The sequence below is a fragment of the Eutrema salsugineum genome, unplaced genomic scaffold (genome assembly GCF_000478725.1).
Source record: "Eutrema salsugineum unplaced genomic scaffold, Eutsalg1_0 scaffold_3, whole genome shotgun sequence".
In the NCBI taxonomy this organism is placed as follows: domain Eukaryota; kingdom Viridiplantae; phylum Streptophyta; class Magnoliopsida; order Brassicales; family Brassicaceae; genus Eutrema; species Eutrema salsugineum.
This window is the reverse complement of record NW_006256756.1, coordinates 8,997,992-9,010,315: the sequence shown is the minus strand read 5'-3', so window position 1 is coordinate 9,010,315 and position 12,324 is coordinate 8,997,992. Positions and strand designations below refer to the sequence as shown.

Sequence of the window (12,324 nt, the reverse complement as noted above, 5' to 3'; positions counted from 1 at the left end):
GTGCTCAGCAGACTTGATCCATGAAATCCATGGTGAGGGCAATCACGTTTATACTCCTTAAAACGTTCCCAGGTTTCATAAAAAGATTCAGTTGGCCCTTGTTGAAAGTTTGAGATCTTTGTTCTCAACTGATTCGACCTTGACTCTATACTAGTGGTTCAAGAAAGCAGTTTTACATTCTTCCCAATTAGTAATCGATCCTGCAGGCAAAGATTTCAACCAACGGTGAGCTTTATCTGCTAATGAAAAAGGGAACAACTTACACTTTAAATAGTCTGGTGGAACTTGGTTTGCTCTCATCATGCTGCAGATTTCTTCAAAGAGCTCGATATGGTCCATTGGGTGTTCAGAAGGAACTCCATGGAATTGGTTTTGCTTCACCAATTAGATGATTTGAGGCTTGACTTCAAATTCATTCCGGTTCGGAAATGGTACTTGAATTGCAGATCGGTTCTGAAAATTTTGAGTAGGTGCATCAAAATCAGCTATGTGATGGTTCCTGGCTTGTCTTCGGTGTTGATTTGCTTGCTGAACAGGGCGATTAACGCGTCCATTCGGCTGCATTCCTGGGTGGTCATCATCGGCTGCATTGATGGGTGCATCAAGGTCTTCACGCTTTTCTCTCTCGCGGTTCTGGTGGTTTCTTGGAGGAACCTCATCCTCCTCTCCTTCTTGTCGAGCATGATCACCTCCTCTGTGATCATTCTCTTCATTTTCTCCATGTTCGGACCCGTCTTGGTCCATATTTAAAGCTCGATTAATAGGATCTCCAGGCTGGTCGTCGTTGGCCATTCCTTGCGTTCGTCTAAGTCTTCGAAGTTCTCTTTCGTGTCTGTCTATCTCGTCTAGAATTGGAATGTCTCCTACAGGTCTGCGCCTGGTATTCATGCAATTCAGAGAAAAAAAAAGAAGGGAAAGATAGTTCAGAAAACTTAGAGATCAGGTGTCTAGAACAGAAGTTAAAACAAGAAAAAATAGCAAAAGGCAACGAAACAAATCCCCGGCAATGGCGCCAAAACCTTGATGTCGTGTCAACTGCGTGAGGGAACAAGTTTTACCCTTAACAAAACAAATGAAAGCCGCAAGTGCACAGCTAATCAGTTGTAGTATTTAGGGATCGAATCCACAAAGATTTGTGTGCCTGGTATTCTTCTACGGTTTCTAACTTTATGTCTAGACTAGATTTGTTTTAAAGGGTTGGTTGTTTGTCACGAATTAAACTAAAACTTAAAGAAAGCAAATAAATCTATCCTAGAAAGCAAGTAAACAAATCGAATGGAAAGCAAGTAAGCAAGTAAAATATCGAACTAAAGCAATTGAAATGCAGATCTTAATGAGCAAATAAAAATCGATTGGTTAGTAAAATATGGCTAAAAACGCTGAGCTTTTGGGAACTCTAAGGGATCATAATCAGTTTTGACACTAGGGTAGATAGATTGGGATTTACAGATATCGATATATAGGGTTCTAGAGCTAGAGTACGGCGGTATGACTACGTCACTGTCGTGATCATAACCAACTGTTTCTCGCAACCCTGACCAGTAGGTTTCCACTCTGGCCCTGGAAGGGAGAGAACGCAAGAGCTGCACAAGACTCGTCAATACTCACGATCTCGCCGCAGGTAGGTTTCCACTCCTACGGAAAAATCGCCTGTTTCATTCTAGGGCTGATACTTAATGAAAACTTTCGCAACACTAACTATCTCGACAAAAGGACAACTATTACAATTTTGGGACAACCGTACAACTAAGGACAACTGGGTTGTCCCTTGTATACGCACGTGTGAGAATGGCGGCTGAGAATAAAAATATATATTTTTTCTTTTCTTTTTAAACAGGCTAGAAGAGGGGAGAAGTCTAGTGTTTTCGCTTTCATTGAAACGGGTTGTTGTCGTGTTTTTCTCTTTCCCATTCCCTCACTTGAAATTTTTTTTCCCCAATTAGGGTTTCCGGCGCCGCCGAAAACTTCCTCAAAAACACTTCCTAAAAATGTCTCAAGGCAACAGAGAGGGATCTTATTCTGCCTTTCCCAAGAAGGATTACGGGATGACTACTAGATGGCGACCCGAACTCAATGGAGTCAGGACCCTTGTGCCATGCCCTGTTCAAAAGGGAATTCCAAAAGTTTGCTACTGCGGTATAGCTCCAAATGGGTGTCTAACCAACAACTTTGCGCTCGACAGGGGCAGCAAATATTATGGGTGTTTCTATGGCTGTTGTGGCCCAAAAACTTCCCTGAAGTAAGTGTAGTTGTCACTTTAGAAAGTTTTTGTTTTTCTAAACAGAGTTTCATCCGAATTTCTGGTTTTCAGGTTCCCAGTTGTGGCTTCAAGAAGTGGTGGGATGTCGCCATTCTTGAAGAGATTGAAATGTTAAATGACACTCAAGAAGCCATGCAGTCTTTGTTTGACACCGTTCTCTCGAAGCTCAACCAGTTGGAGTCGAAGGTGGCATCCCTTGAGGCAGCTATGGAAAAGACTAAAGGTTGAAGAAGATTTTATGTGGTTGAGAGTTCTTATGTGAGCTATGTTGGATTGTTGTATCTTATTCGCCTGTTTTCCTTTGTTCATCATGTTTCTATTCTCCTTTGTAATATCCCAAAACTATTTTGAATTACTCTCATGTTATGTTTCTTATTCACATAGCCATGTCTTCGGCACAAAAGACATTAAGTTGTACCAGTTGTCCAAAACAAAAGAAACATAGTTGTCCTAGTTGTCCGAAAAAAAGAAACATAGTTGTACCATTTGTCATAAACAAATGACATTAAGTTGTACCAGTTGTCCTAAACAAAATAAACATAGCTGTACCACTTGTCCAAAACAAAAGAAACATAATTGTTCTAGTTGTCCAAAAAACCATTGAAAACGAAACCACACAATCTACTTCTTCGATTTCTTGGCGTTTCCCCCAGAAACAAAAGGCGACTACTTGAACTTTGATTTTTTTCCGGGGCCTCTTAGTTCCAGCTCTACCGCCTTTCGATGAGGATGCTTCCGGTGGTGGTGCGCCTTTTGATGATGATGCTGATGGTGGTAGTGTGGATGATGGCCGAACATCCCAGTACATGAACTCTAATTCCTCCGACGTGTCAATGATCTTGACCTTGTAACAGTTGTTGGCTACAATCACCCTCACTATTCCTTGGCGCCATACATCACGATGCAACACCTCCACACGATCCAACAACGAATAGTAGGAGACTGGTGAAGGTGCGGTTGGAGGGGTGCCTCCTCCAGGTAGAGGGGATGCACCTACGGTTGGACGAGAGGAAACTGGTGCAGGTGCGCTTGGAGGGGTGCCTCCTCCTGGTAGAGGGGAGGCCACTGCAGGTCGAAGAGAGGAGACTGGTGAAGAAGCGGGTTGTGGAGAGGATGGGCGTGGAAGCACTAGCTGCTCGAGCGCCGCCACCCTTTTCTCCTACAGACCCATTGCAGCCTTAAGCTCCAACAATGATGTCACCTCAGGTTCAGGTATTTGAGGAGCCTCGGCAATGAATCCACCCCGATGTTGAATGTCTAACTCATACAAAGATCTCCAAAAGATCTTCTTTTTCTTCACCGTGAGATGATGCATCTAATTCTCAACACCTACATCAATGAGCCCTATCCCATCATCATAACCAGGATCTAATATCCGACGCAAAAGTTTTTCTTCACCCGAGTCTACAGGCTTCAAGATGCTATGAATGTCCTGGCCATATAAACAAACACAAATTATTGAACCAATAGTAACAACATGACATATATTTGTACTAGTTGTCCTAGTTGCCCTTTAACCAATACCAATAAAACATAGTTGTACCAGTTGTCCTAGTTGCCCTTTACCAATACAAATAAAACATAGTTGTTCCAGTTGTCCTAGTTGCCCTTTACCCAATACAAATTAAACATAGTTGTACTAGTTGTTCTAATTGCCTCACGACCCATAATTCTTAATATTGGAGAGTTGTACCAGTTGTCCGCGAACCACTAACAGCAAGTCAATCATAATTGTACCCTAACCAAACCCAGCAAACACTAACCTTTGCACTTGTTCCAATTGCTGCATTTATATCATCCAACGGAATGCCTATTCATGCAAACATCAGTGAACTTGTGCTTGCACATCCTTGGACAGTCTTGGAGGACAGGTACAGCTTCTCGGAATTTGCAGCCAAGGCTAGGAATACACTCAAAAGAAAGTATCTACACAAAAAGTCACAAAAGATCATCGTTAAATTATATAAGAAGTTAATTTCTAAAAAATGGTGACTGAGAATTACCTGTAGAGGAAGAATGAAACCAGAGAAGGGACAATCTGCTTTTTAGTCTTTGATGCTGCCATTATACTTTGCCATCACATGCCAAATCTCCTTCATCATGTCATCAAATGTGTAACGCCCCCAAGCGAACGTTTTACACACATTCAAATCGCTGACAACTCGGAGAAGGAACAGATCAATGTTACCATCACTTTTATATTCTGCCTTCACTACCTTGCATAAAAACAAGAGGAGTGCCATTTTCTTCCTGTCCACAGAGCTATCCTTCATTTCATCTAATTTAGCTTCCATTTCCGCAATCTTGATTTTATCCATCCTACCAAAGTGCTTCTCAACAAAATTTTTGTTCCCCAAATTCTTGTAGTTAGCCGGGTAATCACGACAGTCAAGTCCACTCAAAAGCGCATGCTCCCCCAGAGAATACCTAATTGAGACTCCATTAACAACAAACCAGCACTCACTAAGCCTTTCTGTAACATTCCAACTCTTGGGTAACAAAAGATCGGATGTTACTAGTTTCCTAATTCCGGTTTTATTAAATTAAACCATCTCTATTTCCTTTTGTTTTTATTTGGACATTTCCTAATTTCTTTTTAAGAGCAGATTAAGCCCAGCCCACCTATTAAACCTTCATATAAATACCTAGTTAAATCCTTAAAACTCTCATTAAGCTCCTAAACAACCCTAGCCACCTTTTTCTTCTCTCCTTCTCTCTTCTCTGCGCCGAGCTGCTCTCTTCCTCTCTCTCTCTGCGTTTTCTTCTTCTTCTTTCTCTCTCCTGGCCGTGTCTCTCTCTCTCTCCTTGCCACGGCCACCACCATCCTCCAAGTCTCTCTCTCTGTTGAAGCTTCCTTCTCCAGCCAATATGTTTGTGCCGCCTCCTTCTCCTTTGGTTGAGATAGGATCTGATTCTGATGGATCTCCTCTTCGATCTCCTTCTCCTCTGCCTACTCCTCCAGTTTCTCAGCCTTCTAAGCCAAGGTGAGGACTTTGTGGCTTCATCCTCTCTTACATATGCATGATTGATTTTTAAGTGGTCTTTCTTAGATCAGGCTTAGATCTGCTTGTTAGGGTTGTTAGAATTGTTTAGGGCCTGGATCCATGTTGCCTGTTTGTTGATGATTGCTGGTTGTTAGTGGAATGAGATAATTAACCTGAACATGGATCTAAACTTATTTGGACTTTAAAATATTGATTGTGTGATGTTAACCTGATTAATGCTCCTTTTGTTACAATTGGTATCTGATATGTTCATAATTTGCATCATTTAGGTTGCATATTTCATTCCCAATCATGTTATTTCTCATGCATATTAGGTCCTTAGGTGTTTTTTTAGGGTTTAGGGGTTGCATTAGGTCCCAATGAGTCTTTCCATGTTTGGAGTGTTTATCAGGTGTATTTTGAGCTATTTGGAGTTGAGAAGGTGAAACCAGGAAGAGAAATGGTGACCAGAGCTTGAAAGATAGTGAAAACGGGTTTTTGGAGGTTCTCGGCAATTTTCACGTACTTCAGAATGCTTTCCTCGGCGTTTTTCATGTACCGCGGGTGAACCTCTCGGCCAAAACACATACCGGCTGTTAAGGTTTTTCGGCCAAAATTTCCGGGTACTGACACATCTCCGAAATCGCGCTACCGGAAGGTCTTGCCATCCGATTCGGCCGTCGGGGTCTTTATGAAAGTTGGAGGTAATTGAGTCGAGAACCTAGGACAGTTCGAATCAGGACATTTGGAGCACTGAGACGAAAGATACGATCACCGGAAGACAGATCTATCGCGTATCCATTCCGGAGCAATCCAACACGTCTGAAAGATTGCCTGTCCGGGGAACCTTCCGTTCCGATTCAGCTGTCCTGTGCTCCATCAAAGTTGTAGAAGATTGGATCAAGGTTCCAGAGAAGGTGGAATCATAGGATTTGGAATCGAGAGCAGAGAGTTAATCTCACCGAAAGGTACACTTATCTCACTAGAGTTTCAAGATCGATCCGATGAGTCACAAGATTGCGTGAGTAAATGCCTTTCCAGTCCGATTCAGTTGCCAGGGGATTCATCAGGATTTGAGGTCATTGAGTGCTCTATCCAGAACGTCTGAGATAACCCAGTTTGGATGTACGTGCTAAAAGATACCGTCTCCGGAGTAAAGACAGGTCGAAAAGCTCCTTTACAGCCGTTTCAATGCACTTCAGAGATGAGCTGTTCGGGGAACCTTCCACTCCCCGAGCATCAAAGGTTTCTTCAGAAACGTTTGAGATTAATAAGTCATCTTGCTTTTGGACTTGGTTTGATGATATTTGGAGTTGTGAGATGTGAGTTCTGGAAAGCGGGAGACAGGCATGTCAATCAGGCGTCTAAGGAAGGAATTTATGCTAAGTGTAATACAATGACACGGTGAGAATGACACGGTCTGAGTTTAGTCATGGCATGATATGACGTCTCTCGGATTTGACATGGTTACATTGCCATGGCCATACACTTAGGCGTGGCAACACCCGAGTGCTTGCTAAAAAGACAAAGGCTCATGACACGGTCATATCGCCACGGTCCATACTTGACCGTGAAAAGGTTTTGCCAACCTTTGGCGAATGACACGGGGAGAACGCCACGGTCTACACTTGACCGTGGCAAGATGCTGCTTCAGAGTGCCAACCTTCGGCGAATGACACGGTCAAGAGACACGAGCCAAGCAAGACCGTGGCAATCAAATATGATCATCGTCCAAACTCAGAAAGAACATGACACGGCCATGCATCACGGTCCAAATCAAGCCGAGGCAGCCTATTTCTTTAAGAACAACCGTTCGAACTTTGACACGGTCACTTTGCCACGGTCTGTCCAAGAATCATCTGACCGTGGCAAAACTCATCTTTACCCATCAAGGCCGGGTCAGGACCCCGTTTGTTCCGGGCTGACCCAGTTCGTTTAAGGACTCATATATAGTTTTTTAGGGTTTTACCCAAAGGACCAAGCTCTATTCTCTCATTCTCATTGCCTATTTTGTGTTAAGAAACTCTTTTTGAAGAGAAACATCTGATTTTAGGTGTTTTAATCAAGAGATTCAGATATTCTTGAGTGTTTTAAGGCTGTCTTCTTATCATCTATCTTCTCCATCTTCATTTTCACACTTCTATTCATGATTAACAGCACATCTTGCAAAGGATTTAGTGTGTTGATCATGATTAGTGAGTAATCCCCATATTATGGTTTTAGATATGTAGATTAGGGTGCTCAGGTGCTAGATTAGTGAGCTTAGTGATTAGATCATTCATATTCCACTCTCTACAACTTGTTCTCTATGCTAGATCCATACATATCATATGTGGTCTAGATTTTAGGCATTTCATGCACCAAAAGTGTTCGATGAAATGCCTGAACCAAGGATGTTAGAGGTTTAAGCATCTTTTCATCATGGGAGTGATTGTTTATATGGTTAAATTACAGATTAGACTGATTCTTAATGCTTGTTAATTCTTGTTTCACTCATGATGATTAGGTTGGAAACTGTTTTAACAAAGATGTTAATGCCTTCATGAGAGGATTAGTTTAATTAATGAAGTTTAAGTTGAATGGTTTGCTTGATCATACGATTCATTAGCTCATTAGTTTGGCACCAATGGCACCATAATCCACTATCATGTCTAAAACCTTTCTCATCATCATACATACATTCTCATCTCATTTAGTTTGCTTACTTGCCTGTTTAAGTTGATCATTAGCTTTAATTCTTGTTTAAAACTTGTTTGGTGAAAGTAACATCAGAACCTCACTCATTTGTCTTGAATTAAGAACTGATCCTGCATCTTAGTGTATACACATGATGGATTGATACCCTTTGTACTGCAAAGTGACAAAAGCGATTGATAACCCTCATTTAGAGAACTCTAAGTTATCAATTGGCGCCATTGCCAAAGTGTGATAGCATTAAGATTGTATCATTTCTTGAGATCAAGCATTTTCGTTTGTGTTTTCTAATTTCTTTCAAGTTCTGGTTGCGAGTTTCAGGTGCATGCATACCAGGTCTAGATCAAGAAGCTGCGGACCACCTTTTTCCTTGAACGACAACATTCATCAGCTAATCCCAAGGAGAAGAAGGGACAGGCGTGTCAGGCAGATTGATCAAGTAGACATGGATGATCAGAGGCAGAGCGTGGTTGATATAGAACCTCAGGTTCAAGAAGACCATCCGGGTCCAATGAATCAGGGCAATGAAGCTGGTATGAGTAATGATGTGCAAGGTGGAAATGGAGTTGGAATCAGAGCTGGTAATGGAATGAATCAGGGTCAGGCCACTGTTCATGGGTTCAACCAGGGTAATTCTTAGCAGGAGCAAGTGCAGCAGCAACAACATGCCCATGTTAATCAGGGGCAAGCTCCAGCTAATCAGCAAAGGAACCAAGCCCATATGCAGCAATGGCAACAGGTCCACCACCAACAGCCTTTCCAAAACCAGCCAAGGAGATATGAGCAGCCACAGGTCTTTGTTGGAGAGAATGATAGGGCCAATGCTCATCAGTATGGAGCAGGAATTAAAGCACCACTTGTGCAAAACAACAAAATTTTGAAGTCAAGTCCTCTTTGCTGAATATGGTCCAAAACTCCAAGTTCCATGGTTTGCCCATGGAAGATCCTTTGGAACACTTGGACCTGTTTGATAAAGTTTGTGATTTGACAAAGATGAATAAGGTATCTGATAACAACGGTTTTTAAGGCCTTAAGAAGGGTTATCAATCCCATTGTCAAAGTAGTATAACGGGTGTCAATCCATATGTGTGGTAGTTAGGCACTAGTTTATAAGACAAGTTCTTAAGTCAAGTGAAACAAGAAAGATTTGGTGACAAGTAACAAGTGAAAATATAAACAAGGAACAAACAAGCAATGATTAATGAACTAAACAAAGCAAGCAAGCTAAACAAGAATGTGGTGATTAAGCAAATGATAAAAGATAAACCTCTAGATGTGATCATTGATTAGGGTGCTGTAGATATCAATTCATGATGCTAAGAACAATAATGCAATGCAAGTTACTCTTTAGTCTAGACTTCAAAAGCAGATTAATTCATTCCCATGACAATAATCCCTTTGCTAATCACTTAATCAAGTCTAACAATCATTAGATATAATCAAGCAATCAACAAGCATAATGCATCAAGCCTAATAAGTGACCAAACAATCTCTCAACCAAGAAGACTGAATCTTATACAGAAAGACATAACAAGCAATCACATGATCTCAAACATTTCAACTTAGAACTCTAATCTAGACTAATCCTCTCATGAAGGCATTAAACTCTACACTAATACACTTTCAAACCAAATTCCCATTTGTGAAATATGAACTAATGAGTATTAAGAAACAGTTCTAATATGTCATTTATGCACTAAACTATCAATCCCTTGATGAACAAGGCATAAACCCTTAAGTTAGCTCATTCAGGCATTTCATCAAACACTTTTGATGCATGAAATGCCTATGATCTAGACCCAAGTGATTCTCAAGGATCTAGCTTTAAGAGCAGCTAACTAAGGAAATGAAATGAGAATCTAGACCCTAAACATCACAAATCAAACATCTAAGCACCTTAATCTACACACCTAGAAGCTTAAAAGATGACTACTCACTAATCATGATGAACACACCATTTCCTTTGCAAGAGGTGATGTTAATCATGATTAGAAGCAAAGATGAGATGATGCAATGACAAGAAACAGCCTTTAGATGATTAAATCAGCAAGATATCTCTTAATATAAAACGTTTTTACACTAAAAAGGAAAGAAAATTAGAGAGAAACTAAGATAGAAGATAAGATCCTTTTCAAGGGTTTTTCCCAAAAAAGTATTTATACTAAGTGTTATGGACCGGGTCAGCCCAGAACAAACCGGGTACTGACCCGGCTTTGGTGGGTAAAGATGAGGTTTGCCACGGTCTAGCAGTTCTTGGTCAAGCCGTGGCAAGTGAACGTGTCAAGTGCCCAAGCTTCTGTTCTTGGATGAATCTTGGTGCCATGGGTTCCCTCTGGTCGTGATGCATGGCCGTGTCAAGTCTCGAAGCTCTGAAGGATCCCAAGTGTTTTCTTGCCACGGTCAAGTGTAGACCGTGGTGTGGAGACTGCGTCCAATGCCGAAGGATTGCATCAAGTGCCACTGTCAGATGTGGACCGTGGCAGTTCATCGTGACTTGGACCATTCATCTGTTAGAATGCTTCGGAGGTTGCCACGGCCAAGTCTAAAGCCGTGGTGTGGAGACCGTGTCAAACCCTGAAGAACTGCAATCAAGTGCCACGGTCAGATGTGGACCGTGGCATTCCACCGTGCCATCTTTCCCATAGCATAATTTCAAGACTCCTCGGACCACTTCACATTCAGAAGAGCGTAACTTCTAGGGTACTGGTCCGAATGGTGTGATTCCAGTTTCAGTGGATAGAAGACTAAGACATCTTCAACTTTGGTTAAGGAACCTTCGGTGCTTGGGAAGTGGAAGGTTTCCTGGAGGGTTCATCTTTGCAGTGCATTGACACGATCAGAAAGAGGCTTCTAGACATGCGTCCATTCCGGAAACGTTATCTTCTTTCTCATAGCTCCGAATTGAATGATCTCAGACGACGTTCTGGAAAGAGGACTCATATATCTAGGATTCTGATGAAGGCCCTGTAAACTGAATCGGTCTGGAAGTGCACCGTCCTTCGCATTCTTCGGAGCTCATCGGGTCGGTCCAAAACGGCAGCGAGACATGCGTGCCTTCCGGTGAGCTTAACTCTCTATGATTCCACCTGTTCTGGAAACATGATCAAATCTTCTCCAAATTTGATGAAGCACCCAACAGCTGAATCGGACCGGAAGGTTCCCCGGACAGGCGGTGAATCTTATACAGAAAGACATAGAAAGCAATCACATGATCTCAAACATTTCAACTTAGAACTCTAATCTAGACTAATCCTCTCATGAAGGCATTAATCTCTACACTAATCCACTTTCAAACCAAATCATCATTTGTGAAATATGAATCAATGAGCATTAAGAAACAGTTCTAATATGTCATTCATGCATTTAACAAATCATTCCCATGATGAAAAAGGCATAAACCCTTAAGTTAGCTCATTCAGGCATTTCATCAAACACCTTGTGGGTGGAGAAATGCCTAAGTTCTAGATCAAGCTTATAATGAGAGATCTAGCATTAAGAGCAGCTAACTAAGGAAATGAAAGAAGACTACTCACTAATCATGATGAACACACCATTTCTTTTGCAAGGGGTGATGTTAATCATGATTAGAAGCAAAGATAAGAAGATGAGATGATAAGAAACAGACTTAGATTGATTAAATCCTTGAGATATCTCTTAACAAACTCGTTTTTTAAACAAAAGGGGAAAGAGAAACAAGAGAAAACAAAGCTTAAGTCTTGGAAAAAACCCTAAAAAGCATATATAGTGTCTCTTGCGGACCGGGTCAGCCCAGGACAAACTGGGTCCTGACCCGGCTTTGATGGATAGTGGTGTGGTTTGCCACGGTCAGATGATGCTTGGACAGACCGTGGCAAACTGACCGTGGCAAACTGATAGTGTCAAAGTTCTTGGACAGATTCTTCATGATCAAGGTTGCCATGGCTTGATTTACACCATGTCTAGTGGCCGTGTCTCTTCTTTTCTGGGTTTGGGTGATGAACTTCTTGGATTGCTACGCTCTAGTAGCTCTTGTTCAAGCCCCGTGGCAAGTGGTCGTGTCAAAAGCCGAAGGTGTATAAAAGTTGCCATGGTCAAGTCCTAGACCGTGGCATTCATACTGTGTCAACACCCGAATGCTTATAAAGTTCCTCCCAGCCAAGTGTTTGTTTGCCACGGTCAAGTGTAGACCGTGGCATGAAGGATCGTGTCAATCGCCGAAGGTGTGTAAAAGTTGGTCACGGTCAAGTCCCAGACCGTGCCATTCAAACCGTGGTCATGTTTCACTTAGCTCGCATTCATTCAGGGCTGTCTGGACCACTTCGCATTCCGGAGAGTGTAACATCTAAGATACATGTCCGAATTGTGTGCTTCCGGTTTTAAATGAGCAGAGGGACTTATATACATTCA

At 41.9% G+C, this 12,324-nt stretch overlaps 1 non-coding gene across 1 annotated transcript; it reads left to right on the top strand.

Moving 5' to 3' along the window:
• Positions 1 to 24: 24 nt before the first annotated feature.
• On the top strand, positions 25 to 130 carry LOC112085795. Its single transcript, XR_002899089.1, has one exon. It is a non-coding gene; the product is annotated as a small nucleolar RNA R71 (small nucleolar RNA).
• The last annotated feature ends 12,194 nt before the right edge of the window (positions 131 to 12,324 follow it).